The sequence below is a fragment of the Chiloscyllium punctatum genome, chromosome 34, assembly GCF_047496795.1.
Source record: "Chiloscyllium punctatum isolate Juve2018m chromosome 34, sChiPun1.3, whole genome shotgun sequence".
NCBI lineage: Eukaryota > Metazoa > Chordata > Chondrichthyes > Orectolobiformes > Hemiscylliidae > Chiloscyllium > Chiloscyllium punctatum.
Genome location: NC_092772.1, coordinates 21,075,759 through 21,089,442, shown reverse-complemented (window position 1 = coordinate 21,089,442; position 13,684 = coordinate 21,075,759). Strand labels below are relative to the sequence as shown.

At 43.6% G+C, this 13,684-nt stretch overlaps 1 long non-coding RNA gene across 1 annotated transcript; it reads left to right on the top strand.

Annotated features, from left to right (window-relative positions):
* Positions 1-1,995: 1,995 nt before the first annotated feature.
* Positions 1,996-13,358, top strand: LOC140458994 (uncharacterized). The gene is made up of 4 exons (XR_011953803.1): positions 1,996-2,068; positions 8,516-8,679; positions 11,942-12,067; positions 13,079-13,358. It is a non-coding gene; the product is annotated as an uncharacterized lncRNA (long non-coding RNA).
* The last annotated feature ends 326 nt before the right edge of the window (positions 13,359-13,684 follow it).

The window sequence follows — 13,684 nt, the reverse complement described above, 5'->3', positions numbered from 1 at the left end:
GCAATGCCTTTAACACCTACTCCTTCAACACACTCTCATTTTAAGTACTTTGTGATGATCTGCTCATCCTCATAATCGAATATGATACATTTTGTCCTGAGTGAGGGGCCGGTGGGAATTTCGTGCTGTCTGCTTCAATGGAATGTTCTTTCGTTGAGTGATTTACACTGTTCCTTCAATGGTTTCCACTGTTCATTTACAGGCACACATTTCAGTCTGCTTAGCCTGTTTACCTTGGTCATTTCTCCTCTCAAACCCATGTAATTGGTTATTTTTGTTTCTAGTTGTCGCATGTCCTTTCTGTGATTCACTTTAAAACTTTATATTTCTTTAAACTGCACTTTATCACAATTTCCCAGAGGATCTCTCCAGGTGATATTACTTATTCACTAAGTTTCATCACACAACGATCGCACTGAGATAGTTATATCCCTAGCCAGTTGCACAATTTGTTATTCAAAGCAACACTGAAAAAAGTTCTCTGAACTCCTCTTCCAATATTCCTGTTGTCAGTGTGACTGTCTCAGATTATGGGAATATTGAAGTTTCCCAAAATTATCATAATGTGTTTGGAATTTTTTAACAATGTTTAATACAGTGATGAGTAATGAAATGCTGTTCAGTGGCTAAAACTGTTCTGCTGCTTGTGTCCTTGGCAAGTAGTAGCCAGAATTTACATTCAGACTGACTCTACTTCATGATCTGAGACCGAATGCTTTCTCTGTAATGCCTATGTTATCCATTATTGTTAGTGTTACCCATTTTGCCTGAGTTTCCGCAAGGTTGTGATCCATTGAAAACTTATGTCCACCTTTTGTTTGCCCTGTAAACACGTCTCTCTGGTGTCTAAGTCTCTTTTATCTCTGTGTCACAAATGAATCTACCTTATTGAAGAGACATTATCCATTCCAAAATAAACATAATTTACTCTTTCCCACAATTTCCTCTCACAAATCGATTCCCTGATGTACAGGTTTAGTTAAACTCTGTCCCATCCTGTTCCTTTCTGCTTGTCTTCAGTCACATTCCCACACTGTTCCTATACTTCACCTTTTCTCTGTGGATTTGGAAAGCTCCTTTTACCTGAATCCAGTCCCAGCATCCTCTCTGTCAGTTTGAAGCCCTGTCCATAAACCTACCGACATTATTGGCCAAGATACTGGTCCCTGCACAGTTCCAGTGGGACCATCCGAATGGATTATTTTAAATCAGGTATGGGATATGGGTGTCTCTGGCTGACCAGCCTTTCTTGCTCAGACCTCGCTGCCCTTGAGCTGATTAACTTGCTCGGCCAGTTCAGAGGGTCATTGAGAGGCAAACATTTTTCTGTGTGTGTGTCGTGCAGACCACATGAGGATGGGCAGATGTCCTTCTCTAAAAGACACGTGTTTGGGCTTTTTTTTGTACATCAGCAATGTTTTCATACGTAATTATGGATTGTTAATTACCATTTGTTTTAGTTATTGATTTAAAATTTCTCCATTTCTGATGGTGGAATTTAAACCAGCCTCCACAGAACATTCACTGAGGTTTGGCATACATGCTCTAGCAATAATACCAGGTCAGCACTTCACCTGTGCACAGATTGCTCAACCCTGAGCACTGATACATCATGAAGCTAAACTCGTTCTTCCTACACACTTGTTTGATCCTAAAATCATCCTGAATTCTGGTGATATCACTCAGTCTCTCTCTAAGTGGTATCCCTCACTGTCTGGATCTAATTGCTGCCTCTGTCAGTGTCTCTCACTCTTGCAGCAACTCCAAATCCTGAGCCAATAGAATTGTCCACTCCAGAGAGATACAGCAGCACAGGCCAGGGATGGAGACTGGGATTTTCCAGATATCTGTGGGACACAGTATGATTCTCCCTGTGTAACCCTCACTGCTGCTGTCTAATTTCCTAATCTATCTATCTTTCAGTCTCCTATAGGTACTCAGGAAGTTACTGACTCAGTGGAAGTCCCAGCTGCTGGGTGTTTCATCCATCACCACATTGAAGATGTTTGGTCAGCCAGAGAGACAAAGTGCAGGGAGATCTGGAGCCTTCAATAAATCCTGCAGTGAGGTAAGATCACTCACAGTGCACAGAGCAAGGAGCAATGAGAGGGGTCCAAACATCGGCTAACAAGACATGACATAGATACCGTGCTGGAGGGGGAGCACAGTACAGACACACCCCAGGCTCAATCACCGCCCCAACTTTAACTTACTTTGTACTGAGTCAGCATCGGGAGTGTCACAGTTATCGATCCAGGTCTGTGCTGTCTTAGTGAGTATCAGTACAACAAAGGGGAAAGCAGGCCTCCCACGAGAGGGTGGGACTGCTGCCTGGGATCTTTCTGTTCTGCGCTCCCTCTCCAACACTGTATCTATGTCATGTCTCCTTGAACAGTGTCTTCAACAGTGTGTAACCACTACATCAGTTCCAGTCCCTGTAACCTCCTCCCTTCCCTTTCGTCCCTCTACATATTTGAAATGTACTGCATTCCAGCCTACCATCCCTGTCTCTGTAACTTGCTTCAGTATCTACAACATGCCTTATCTCGGAAGTCTCCTCCTTCAATAACTGGAGACAGAGGCATGCAGCACCATTCGGTCGAGATCCCCTTTGATAACCGTATTCACTGTCCACTACACCATTAATTTGATCATCCATAAAATTACAAACAATGGCTCCTTTATTCTCATCCAAATCGTTTATGTAGATGATATACATCAGTGGGCCCATCCCTGATCCTTATGGCACACCGCTGGTCACAGGCCTCCAGTCTGAACAACAACCCTCTCCCACCTCCCTCTGTCTCCTAATGTGAAGCCAATTTTGTATCCAGTTGGCGATCTCTCCCTGATCCCATGTGATCTAACCTTACTAACCAGTGTATCATGCTAAACCCTGTCAAAGGCCCTGCTGACATTGGTGTAGACAATATCTGGTCACAACTTCAACGAAAGCAATCAAGTTAGTGAGCCCTGACTTTGTCTGCACAATGCCCTGCTGACGATCTTTGATCAATCTTTGCTTTTCCAAATGAATGTGACTCCTATCTGGCAGAATCACTTTCACAACTTACCCACCACTGACGTTGGGCTAATTGGCCTTAAGTTCCCTGGCTTTCCATTGCAGCCTTTCATAAATAATGGAATAAAACTATATTCTTGCCATAGAGCCATACAGCATGGAAACTGACCCTTCAGTTGGTACCAAACATTACCTAAAACTAAACACATCCCAGCTGCCTGTTGCTGGCCCATATCCCTCTTACCCCTCCCTATTCCTGTACTTAATCAAATGTGTTTTAAACATTGTATTTGTACCCACAGTCCCCCCCCCCACTTCCTCAGGAAGTTTATTCCACTCTCAAACCACCCTCTGTGTAACAATTAGCCCCCATGTTTTTTTTTTAACATGTCCCTCTTCTCACCCTAAAAATGTGGCCCTTCCACTTGAGACTCCCCCATCCTGAGGAAAAGGTAACTGCCATTAACTCTATCTATATCCCTCATCTTTTTCATAAACTTCCATCAGGCCATCTCTCATCCTCCTGGCTCCAGTGAAAAAAGACTGGCTGGATGGGCTTTTCTTCAAAGCTCAAGCCTTCCATACCCAGCCACATCCTGGTAAATCTCTTCTGAACGCCCTGCAGCTTAATAATATCCTCACAATAACTGGGCGACCAGAACTGGACAGAGTATTGCAGAACAGGCCTCACCAATATCTGTGCAATCTCAACATGATGTCCCAAATCCTCCACTCAATGGACTGAGCAACAGTCAGGCATGCCAAGCACTGTCTTATCCATCCTGTGATGTAAGCTTCAAGATTTATGTACCTGAACCCGGAGGGCCCTCTGCTCTAAAACACTAACCGAGGCCCGAACATTAATTGTATAAGCTCTACTCTTGTTTGTTTTACCAAGTGCACTACCTCGCATTTATTCAGATTGAATTCCATCTACGGTTTCTCAGCCATTTCAGCCATATTATCAAGATCCATTTTAGTAAACCTCCTTCACAGTCCACGATTCCACCCTCCAGTCTTCCAGCACCTCACACTTGGCTGTCAATTGTACAAATACCTTTGCTCAGTGCTCCACAATTTCTTGCCTAGCATCCCACAATGTCCTATGATACACTTAATGAAGTCGTGGGGCTGTCCATACCTTTGTGTTTTAAAACCTCCAGCACCACCTCTTCTATAATGTGCACTCTTTTCAAGTCATAGAGATGGATACCATGGAAGCAGAGCCTTCGGTCCAACTTATCTATGCTGACCAGAAGATCTAAATGCATCCATCCCATTTACCAGCATTTGGCCCAAGTACCTCAAAACACTTGTTAATGATATACCCAACCAGATACCTTTTAAATGTTGTAATTGTATTAGTCTATGTTACTTTCTCTCTCAGCTCATTCCATACACGCATCACCATGTGCATGAAAAAGCTGTCCCTTCAGTCCCTTTGAAATCTTTCCCCTCTAACCTTAAACCTATGCCCTCTAGTTTTGGACTCCCAACCCCTGGGAAAAGACCTTCAATGTTTACCCAATCCATACCCCTCATGTTTATATAAACCTCTGTAAGGTCACCCCTCAGTCTCCGATTCTCCAGTGACAGTAACCCCAGCTTATTCAGCAACAACCCGGGCAATATCTTGTTAATCTTTTCTGAGCACTTTCAAATTTCACAACGTCATTCCTATAGCAGGGTGACTGGAATTGCCGAGAACTCAATTGTGGTCTAACATATTGCTCTTGTTCCCTGAGTTCCCCAGTCTTTCTCCACAGTAAGTTCTGGAGTGAAAACATTGTTTAGGGTCTTAGGAAATATCCAGCACTTCTGCACATCAATTGCCTCATTCATCTTTAAGGGCCCTTATTTTGTCTCAAGTTACTCTATTACGCTTAATATATTTATACAACCACTTTTGGATTCTCCTTATGCTTCTCTGCAGAGGCTATTTCATGTACCCTTTCTGCATTCCTGATTTCCACCCAAAGTGTATTTCTCCAGCCCCTGTGATCCTCGTGGATTCCCTTCATCCAGCTGACATGTTCCCCTTTTCCTTGACCGGACTCTTAACAGACAGCCAGTGTTTCAAAATGCTGTCAGCATTGACCTGCACACAAACAGGAACATGCTGGCACTGAACGCTCAATTTATCTCACTTTTAATATATTCTCACTTGCCAGATTTCACTTTCCCTGTAAATGGACTCTCCAATCACCTTTTCAAAGTTCCTTGGCTGATACGATCAATATTAGTCTGGCCCCATTTTACAATTTGAACTTGTGGACCAGGCCTGTCCTTTTCCATAGCCATTTTCAAACTCATGCAACTGCCTCAGTCCCTTTCCCTACCTTGTTTCCCAAGTGGAGGTCAGGTTTTGCCCATTTCTCTTTTCAGTCCATTTACATATTGATTGGGAGTTTTCTGGAACGCAATTACCAAATTCCTCCCTTGCAAATGCTGAACACTGGCAGGCCCAGTCTCAGTTTGGAAAGTTTAAAAACCCCTGCCATAACAACCCTATTATTGTGATCGATATTTGAGATCTCCTGACATATTTGTTTCTCAGTCTGCCACGGATTATTCGGGGTCAATAGGACAATTGTGTCAGAGTGATGACCCATTCTTAATTCTCAGTTCCACTAACATAGCTTCACTGCGCGATCCCACAGGAATATCCTCTCTAAGTACTGCTGTGATGATTCATGCAATCAAAACCCACCACCACGCGTCCTCTCTTGCCTCCCCTTCCTGTAGCATCTCTACCTTGAAACAATGAGCTGCCAGTCCTGCCCCTCCCTCAGCTGTGTTTCTGTAATAACTATAATATCCCAGTCCCATGTCCCAATCCATGTCCTGAGTTCATCTTCCTTAGCTGTCAGGCCCCTTGCAATGAAATAAATGCAGTTTAATCATCGGTTTTCCACTATTCCCTGCTATGTTCTTGCCTGCCTTGTCTGTTGAAATTGCTGTCTTTAACTTGTGCACCAACCTCAATCTTCTTTCTGACCTTATGACTGTTTACGGTCCAACACCCTGCCAGATTGGATTATATCCTCTCAAGCAGCTCTCACAATTCGCCCCACCAGGATATGGGTCCCCCTCCTGCTCCCAGTTCAGGTGCCTTCCCCACCCAGTCCACCTGTTCTGACACCTTTAGGGATATTTGGTCAGGTCCCTGCGTTCCTCAGTAGTCGGCAAGAACCAACCATTCATTATGTCTGCCCTTTGCTTATCATACCTCCCACAGGGTATGACCTCACATTGATCAGAAGTAAACTCTGCTCAGATTATCATCTGATCGTCATCAGACTGTAACGAGAGACCATCCCCTTCACTGTGAACATCTTCATCTTTCATGTCGACTGCAAACCTATGAATGATAACTTTTGCTTTCACATCGAAGTTATTATTCAATAGATTAACCAGTGCTGGTTCCTGCACAGATCCCTGTGGTACACCCGCTGGTGAAAGAATTTCAAACACGAAGAGGTTTATCCACGAATTTTGTATCCAATTTACCAACTTGCCTTGAATCCCAGTGGCTCTTCCCTTTCGGACCAGCCTTCCATGTGGGACCTTGTCAAAGGCCTTATTCAGGTCCATGTAAACCACATCATCTGCACTGCCCTCATCAATATTTTGAGAGATCAGTTTAAAAAAAACGCAACTGAATTCCTCAGACAGTATCTTCCTCTGCCAAATCCGCGATGACTCAGCCAAGTTGATCCCTGCCTTTTCAAGTGTTTATTCATCCTCAGAATTGTTCCCAGAAATGTCCCTCCCCCTGTTGTCAGACTATCTGCTCTGTAATTACCTGGCCTATTCTTGCTGCCCTTCTTGAACAAAGGAACCACCTTAGCGATCCTCCAGTCATTCAGCACTTCACCTGTGTCCAGCAAAGTATTAAATATATACACCTGTGCCCCAGCAATCTCCTCCCTTACCTCCCATAGCAGCCTGGGATATATTTCTTTGGGCTTTGGGGATTTCCCCACCTTTATGCCTGTGAAGACATTTAATACTTGCTCCTTATTGATCTTAACATGTTGTAGAACCTCACCATCCCAACTGAAATCCCCGGCTACAATGTCTTTCTCCTGTGTGAATACGATGGGAAGTATTCATTGGAGACCTCACCTACTTCCTCTGGCTCCATGCACAGATTATCCCTTTGGTTTCTAACAGGCACAACTATTTAACTAGTAATCTTCTTCCTCGAACTGTATTGATAAAATACCTTGTGGCCTTTTCTTAACGGTATCTCCCAAGGGTATTTCAAGCCCATTCTTTGCTCCTCATTTTTAAGGACCCCTTGCACTCTCTATACTTTTGAAGTGCTTCGCCTGTTTTCATCGCACTGTCCTTACTTTATCCAGGTCACGATATCGGGTGACCAGTATTCACTGCAGTTACTGCCTTTGTCTTTTACTCTTCTCTTCTGGGAGCACACTGGCCCAGAATTCTCCCTGTATCACTTTAACTTTCTTCCTTTATCCGAATATGAACCCAACTGTAAATAGTTCCTCCCAGTCTGTGTTTGCCAGATCCTGTCTCGTGATAATGATAATGCCCAGTGACAGTAATATTCTAATGATTAGGGGCTTCTCCAAATTTTGGCACCTTCACTTCTGCACTATCCTTATTTCTTTCCAAAATGACTTTGACACTTAGTGTTGTGTCCACTATCCCAAAAAGCCTACAAAAATCCTTATCCTTCTGTCTATCATCCTGTCCAGCATCTACAACCTACTCTGTCGGTAACACCCAGCCCTTACTGATCTACCCTCCAGCCTCTCCAGCACATGATATCACTGCAAACTTCTCCAGTCCCCACAGCACTTCTCCATCCTTTCATACAGCACCTCATTACCTCTAACTATTCAGAGAGTACGGAGGCATGGGATACAGGGAAACCTATCTGTCTGGATACAGAATTCCTGGCCTCTAGAAGACAGAGGACGATGATAGATACAAAACCTTCAGCCTGGAGTTCAGTGACCAGTCGTGTTCTGCAGGGATCAGTTCCCGGAACCATGCTCTTTGTGATTTTTATAAATGACTTGGATGTGGGAGTGGAAGATTGGGTTAGTAAGTTTGCCAATGACACAAAGATTGTTGTGGTGGTGGGTAGTGTGGAGATCTGTTGCTGGTTGCAACGGGGTATTGACATGATGGGGAGCTGGGCTGAGAGGTGGCAGAAAGAGTTCAAACTGGAAAAGTGTGAAGTGATTGGTTTTGGAAGGTCGTAACTTGAATTTGGAATATTGGGTTAAAAGTAAGATTCTTGGCATGTGGAGTAACAGTTGGATGTTTGGTTCCATGTCCATAGATCCCTCAAAGTTGCTACCCAAGCTGATAGGGTTGTTAAGAAGGAATACGTTGTGTTGGCTTTCATTAGCTGAGGGATTGAGTTTCAGAGCCGTGAGGCTATGCTGCAGCTCTATGGAGCTCTGCTTAGACCACTCTTTGATATTATATTCAGTTTTGATTCTCTCATTACAGGAAGGATGTGAAAGCTTAAGAGATGGTAAAGAGAAGATTTATAAGGATGCTGCCTGGACTGAAGAATATGTCTTATGAAGAAAGGTTGAGGGAGGTAAGGCTTTCCTCATTGGAGTGAAGAAGGATGAGGGACGTCTTGGTCGAGGAGAACAAGATAATAAGAGGTGCAGACACAGTGAACAGTGATTTTTTCCCCCATGGCAGAAATGTCTATCAGAAGGGAGTATAATATTAAGGTGACTGGAAGAAGGTTAATAGGAGATTTCAGAGTTTGGTTCTCCACAGAGTGGTGGGTGTGTCGAATGTACTGCAGTGGTGGTAGTAGTTAGGTGCGTTAAGGGCATTTAATAAGAGTCTTGGAAAGGCACATGGATGATAGTGCAAAATGAAATGTATGTAGGTTTGATCTTAGAGGAGGATAAAAGGTCGGCAGAACATTGAGGGCCCAAGGGCCTTATACTGTACTGTTTTATGTTCTACGTTCCGTATGGAAAACTGGGTAATATGTTCTGATCAAAGTAAAAGGATACGGCATCCAGGAGGAGCTAGTCAACTGGATATACAATTTACCACATGGTAGGAGACAGAGGGTCATTGGAGACATTTTGTTTTTCTGACTGGGGGTGTTTGTCATTTGGATAATTGATTTGGCTGAGAATATTACTTTCCTGGTAAATACGTTTGTAGGTGGCACTAAGATTAGTGATATACTGGACAGTGAAGAAGGTTAACTATGATAAAACAGGATGAACAGTACTGCTGGGATAGTGGGCTGAAGAATAGCAGATGGAGTTTAATTAAATAATGTGAAGTGTTCTATTTTGGTAAACCAAGCCATGGCGGGACTTGTACAGTTAATGTTCGGGCCCTGGGTAGTGTTGTCAGTCAGCGAGCCAGAGATGCAGGTACACAGCTCTTTGAAAGTGGTGTCTCAGGGAGACAGGTTGGTGAAGCAGGTGTTTGGGATGGTTACCTTCATTGGTCACAGCATTGAGAGTAGGAGTTGGGATGTCATGTTGTGGTGGACACTGGTGAGGTCACCATAAAAGCATTGTTGATCAGTAGGAGAAATACATCTGGTTCACTTACATCCTTTAGGGAATGACATCTGACATTCTAACCTGGTCTGGCTGTCATGTTACTCCAGACCCACAGCAATATGGCTGATTCGGAGCTGCCCTCTGGGTAATTAGCATTGGGGCAAAGAATGCTGGTTCTGGTAGTGACACCCACATCCCATGAATGAATAAGTTAAATACATATGTCCCTCCATTCCTCTGTGAACCCCTCCAGCTGCAACAATCCGTACTGGCTTTGTAACACCATTCAGGCCCTGACCACTCTCTGTAACACTCTCACCACCTCCAGCACCTTCACCTCTCCCTGTTCCTGACGTGTCATCAAACCCTGACAATGATTTCCCTTCTCACTGCCCCCCTCCTGCAAGCAAACAGTTCACAATCCCTCTAACACTTACTGCCTAAACACTCTCTCACTTTAGAATTGTTAGTACTTTTTGGTGATCTTCTAAGCCTGATAATCTAATAAGATCCATTTGTCCTGAGTGAGGGACAGCAGGAAATTTCTTGCTGAGATTTTGACTGTTTCAATGGAATGTCCTTTTGTTGAGTGTTTTACATCATTCTTCAAGTGTTTTCAACTGTTTGCTTACAGGCACACATTCTAGTCTGTTCATCCTGTTCACCCTTGGTCAGTTCTCCTCTCAAACCCATGTAAATGGGCTATTTTGTTTCACATTGTGTCTTGTCCATTCTGTGATTCATGTTAAAGCTTTAGAATTAATTAAATTTCACTTTTTCCAAGTTTCCCAGAGGATCTCCCTGTGTGCCATTACTCATTCACTCAGCTTCATCAGACAACAGTCGCTCTGAGATAGCTGCGTCCCTCGCCAGTTGCACAATGTGATATTCAAAGAAACACTGATGGGAAAAAAAAGTTCTCCTCTTCGAATATCACTCTTGTCAGTGTGATTGTGCTAGATTATGCGAATATTGAAGTTTCCCAAAATTATCTCAATGCCTTTGTTAAAAATTCCAATGAGTTCCTGTTTAATGCAATGATGAGCAAGGAAATCCTGTTCGGTGGCTAAAACTGTTCTGCTGCTTGTGACCTTGGCAAGTAGTAGCCAGAATTTACATTCAGACAGATTCTACTTCATGATCTGTGGCCAAATACTTTCTCTGTAATGCCTTTGTTACCCATGTCTGTCAGCGTTACCCAACCGTCCTTTCCCATTCTGCCTTAGACCCCGCAAGATTGTGAACCATTGAATATTTATGTTCCACCTTTTGTTCGTCCTGTAACCATGTCTCTCTAGTGTCTAAATCCCATTTATCTCTGTGTCACAAATCCATCTACCTTATTGAAAATACTTTGTCCATTCCAAAATAAAACATAATTTACTCTTTCCCATAATCTCCTGTCACAAACCTGATGTACAGTTTTAGTTAAAGTTTTTCCATCCTGTTCCTGTCTGCTTGACTTCAGTTACATTCCCATGCTGTTCTGATGCTTCACTTTTTATCTTTGGATTTGGAAAGCTCCTTGCACTTGAACCCTGTCCCTGCATCCTCTCTATCAATTTAAAGCTCTGTCCATAAACCTGCCAACATAATTACCAATACTCCGTTCTCATCATGGTTCCACTGGATCCCAGTGCAATGGGATTGTTTTTATTTACTTCTGGGATATGGGTGTCTCTGGCTGCCCAGCCTGAGCTGCCTTTGAGTTGAGTAACTTGCTCGGCCATTTCAGAGGTAAATTGAGAGACAAACACTTTACTGTGGGTATGTCGTGCAGACCACGTGAGGATAGGCAGATGTTCTTCTCTTAAGGACCAGTGTCTTTTTGATGAACAAAGATTATTTTGGACATCAGCAATGGTTTCATACTTATTCATGAATTTGTAATTGCAAGTTGTTTTTAATTATTGATTTAAACTTCCCCCATTTCTGTTGGTGGGATTCAAACCTGTCTCCCCTGACCATTAGCTGAGGTTTGGGATACATGCTCTAGCAATAATACCACTCGGCCATCACTTCACCTGCTCACAGGTTGCTCATTCCTGATCGTTTATGCCAGTGCATACTGAAGCAAAACCCGTTCTTCCTACACAATTATTTGATTCTGACATCTTCAAGCAGTCTGGTGATATCACTCAGTCTCTCTCCACGTGGTATCCCTCACTGTGGGGGTCTAACTGCTGCCGCTGTCAGTGTCTCTCACTCTTGCAGCTACTCCAGATCCTCAGCCAACAGAATTCTCCACTCCAGAGAGATGAGGCAGAACAGGCCAAGGATGCAGACTGGGATTTTCCAGATCTCTGTGTGACTTAGTGCCATTCTGTATGTGTAACCCTCAGTTCATCCGTCTAACATCCCATTCTGTCTATTTCTCTGTCTCCAGTAGGTTCATGACTAAATAGACTTCCCATCTGCTGGGTGTCTCGTCCATCACCACATTGAATATAGTTGGTCAGCCAGAAAGACAAAGGGAAGGGAGATCTGGAGTCTTCAATAAATCCTGCATGAGGTAAGATCACTCACAGCGCACAGAGCAGAGAGCAAGGGTGGGCTCCAAACATCAGCCAACAAGACATGACATAGATACAGTGCTGGAGGGGGAGCACAGTACACACACCCCTCAGGCTCAATCCCCACACCTACTGTAAGTTCTGTTGTACTAAGACTCATTACTCTGCAACACTATATCTGTGGCATGTCTTGTGCACCAGTGTCTTCAATAATTTGTAACTCCTATAACAGTTCCTGTCTCTGTAACCTCCTCACTTCCCGATAGCCCCTCCACATATTTGAAATGTACTGCATTCCAGACTACAATCACTATCACTGTGACTTGCTACAGTGTCTATCACATGCCTTATCTCCTCCTCCAATAACTGGAGACAGAGCCATGCAGCATAAAAGGGTTCCTTGGATCCAACTAGTCCATGCTGACCAGAGTCCCTGAACAAGTCATGTTTCCCTGCACTTGACCCATATCCCTTCAAACCTTCTCCTCTCCATGTACCTGCCCAATTGTTTTTTACATGTTGTTATTGTACTTTTCTCTACCACTTCCCCTGGGAACCCATTCCATGCCTGCACCATCCTCTGTGTGAAAAATGTTCTCCTCCAATCCCATCTAAGTCTTTCCTCTCCCATCTCATATTTATGCCCTCTAGAACACAGATCATGACAGTGCAGTACTGGCCTTTCAGCTCTCGATGTTGCACTGACCTGTGGAACTAATCTGAAGCCCAAGTAACTAACACTAGTCCATTCTTGTCCATATGCCTATCCAATGACCATTTAAATGCCCTTAAAGTTGACGAGTCTACCACTGTTGCCGGCAATGCATTCCATGGCCCGACTACTCTGAGTAAAGAACCTACCTCTGGCATCTGTCCCATATCTATTTATTAGTATTAGTATCTACCTCAATTTACTGTCTCCCCTCGCATTAGGCATCGCGATCCAAGACAAAAGGCTCTCACTGTCCAACTCATCTAACTCTGTTTATGTTATATGTCTCAATTAATAGGCCTCAAATGTCTTCTCACGACCAGAAACAGATTCAAGTCTCTCAGCATTACTCATAAGTCCTTCACTCCAGACTCGGTAAAATCTTAGTAAGTCTCCTCTGAACCCTATCCAAATCTTCAACATCCTTCCTGTAATGCGTTGGTCTGAACCATAGTCAAAACTATGACTATGAACCATAGTCAAAATTTGAGCGGGAGCAGCGTCGAAGTAAAAGCGAACCCGGGAGACTACAGCAAAGGTAAGACAGTTCGTTTTAAAATTGCTTACCTGTAGCGGGCAGCGGTGTGTTTTTTTTTCTCTCTCTCTCCACAGAAAGAGCGGGAGCTGCAGAGGAAGTGACGGCGAGCAGAGGGGCAGCCGGGAAGGAAAAGTGAGTATATAAGTCTGGAAGGATCTAAAGAAAGGGAATTCATGGAATGCTTACAGGATGGCTTTTTGGAACAGCTTGTCATGGAGCCCACAAGAGAGCAGGCTATTCTGGACCTCGTGCTTTGCAATGAACCAGACTCTATAAAAGATCTTAAAGTAAGGGAACCGTTAGGAAGTAGCGACCATAATATGGTAGAGTTCAGTCTGGAGTTTGAAAGGGAGAAGGCAAAATCTG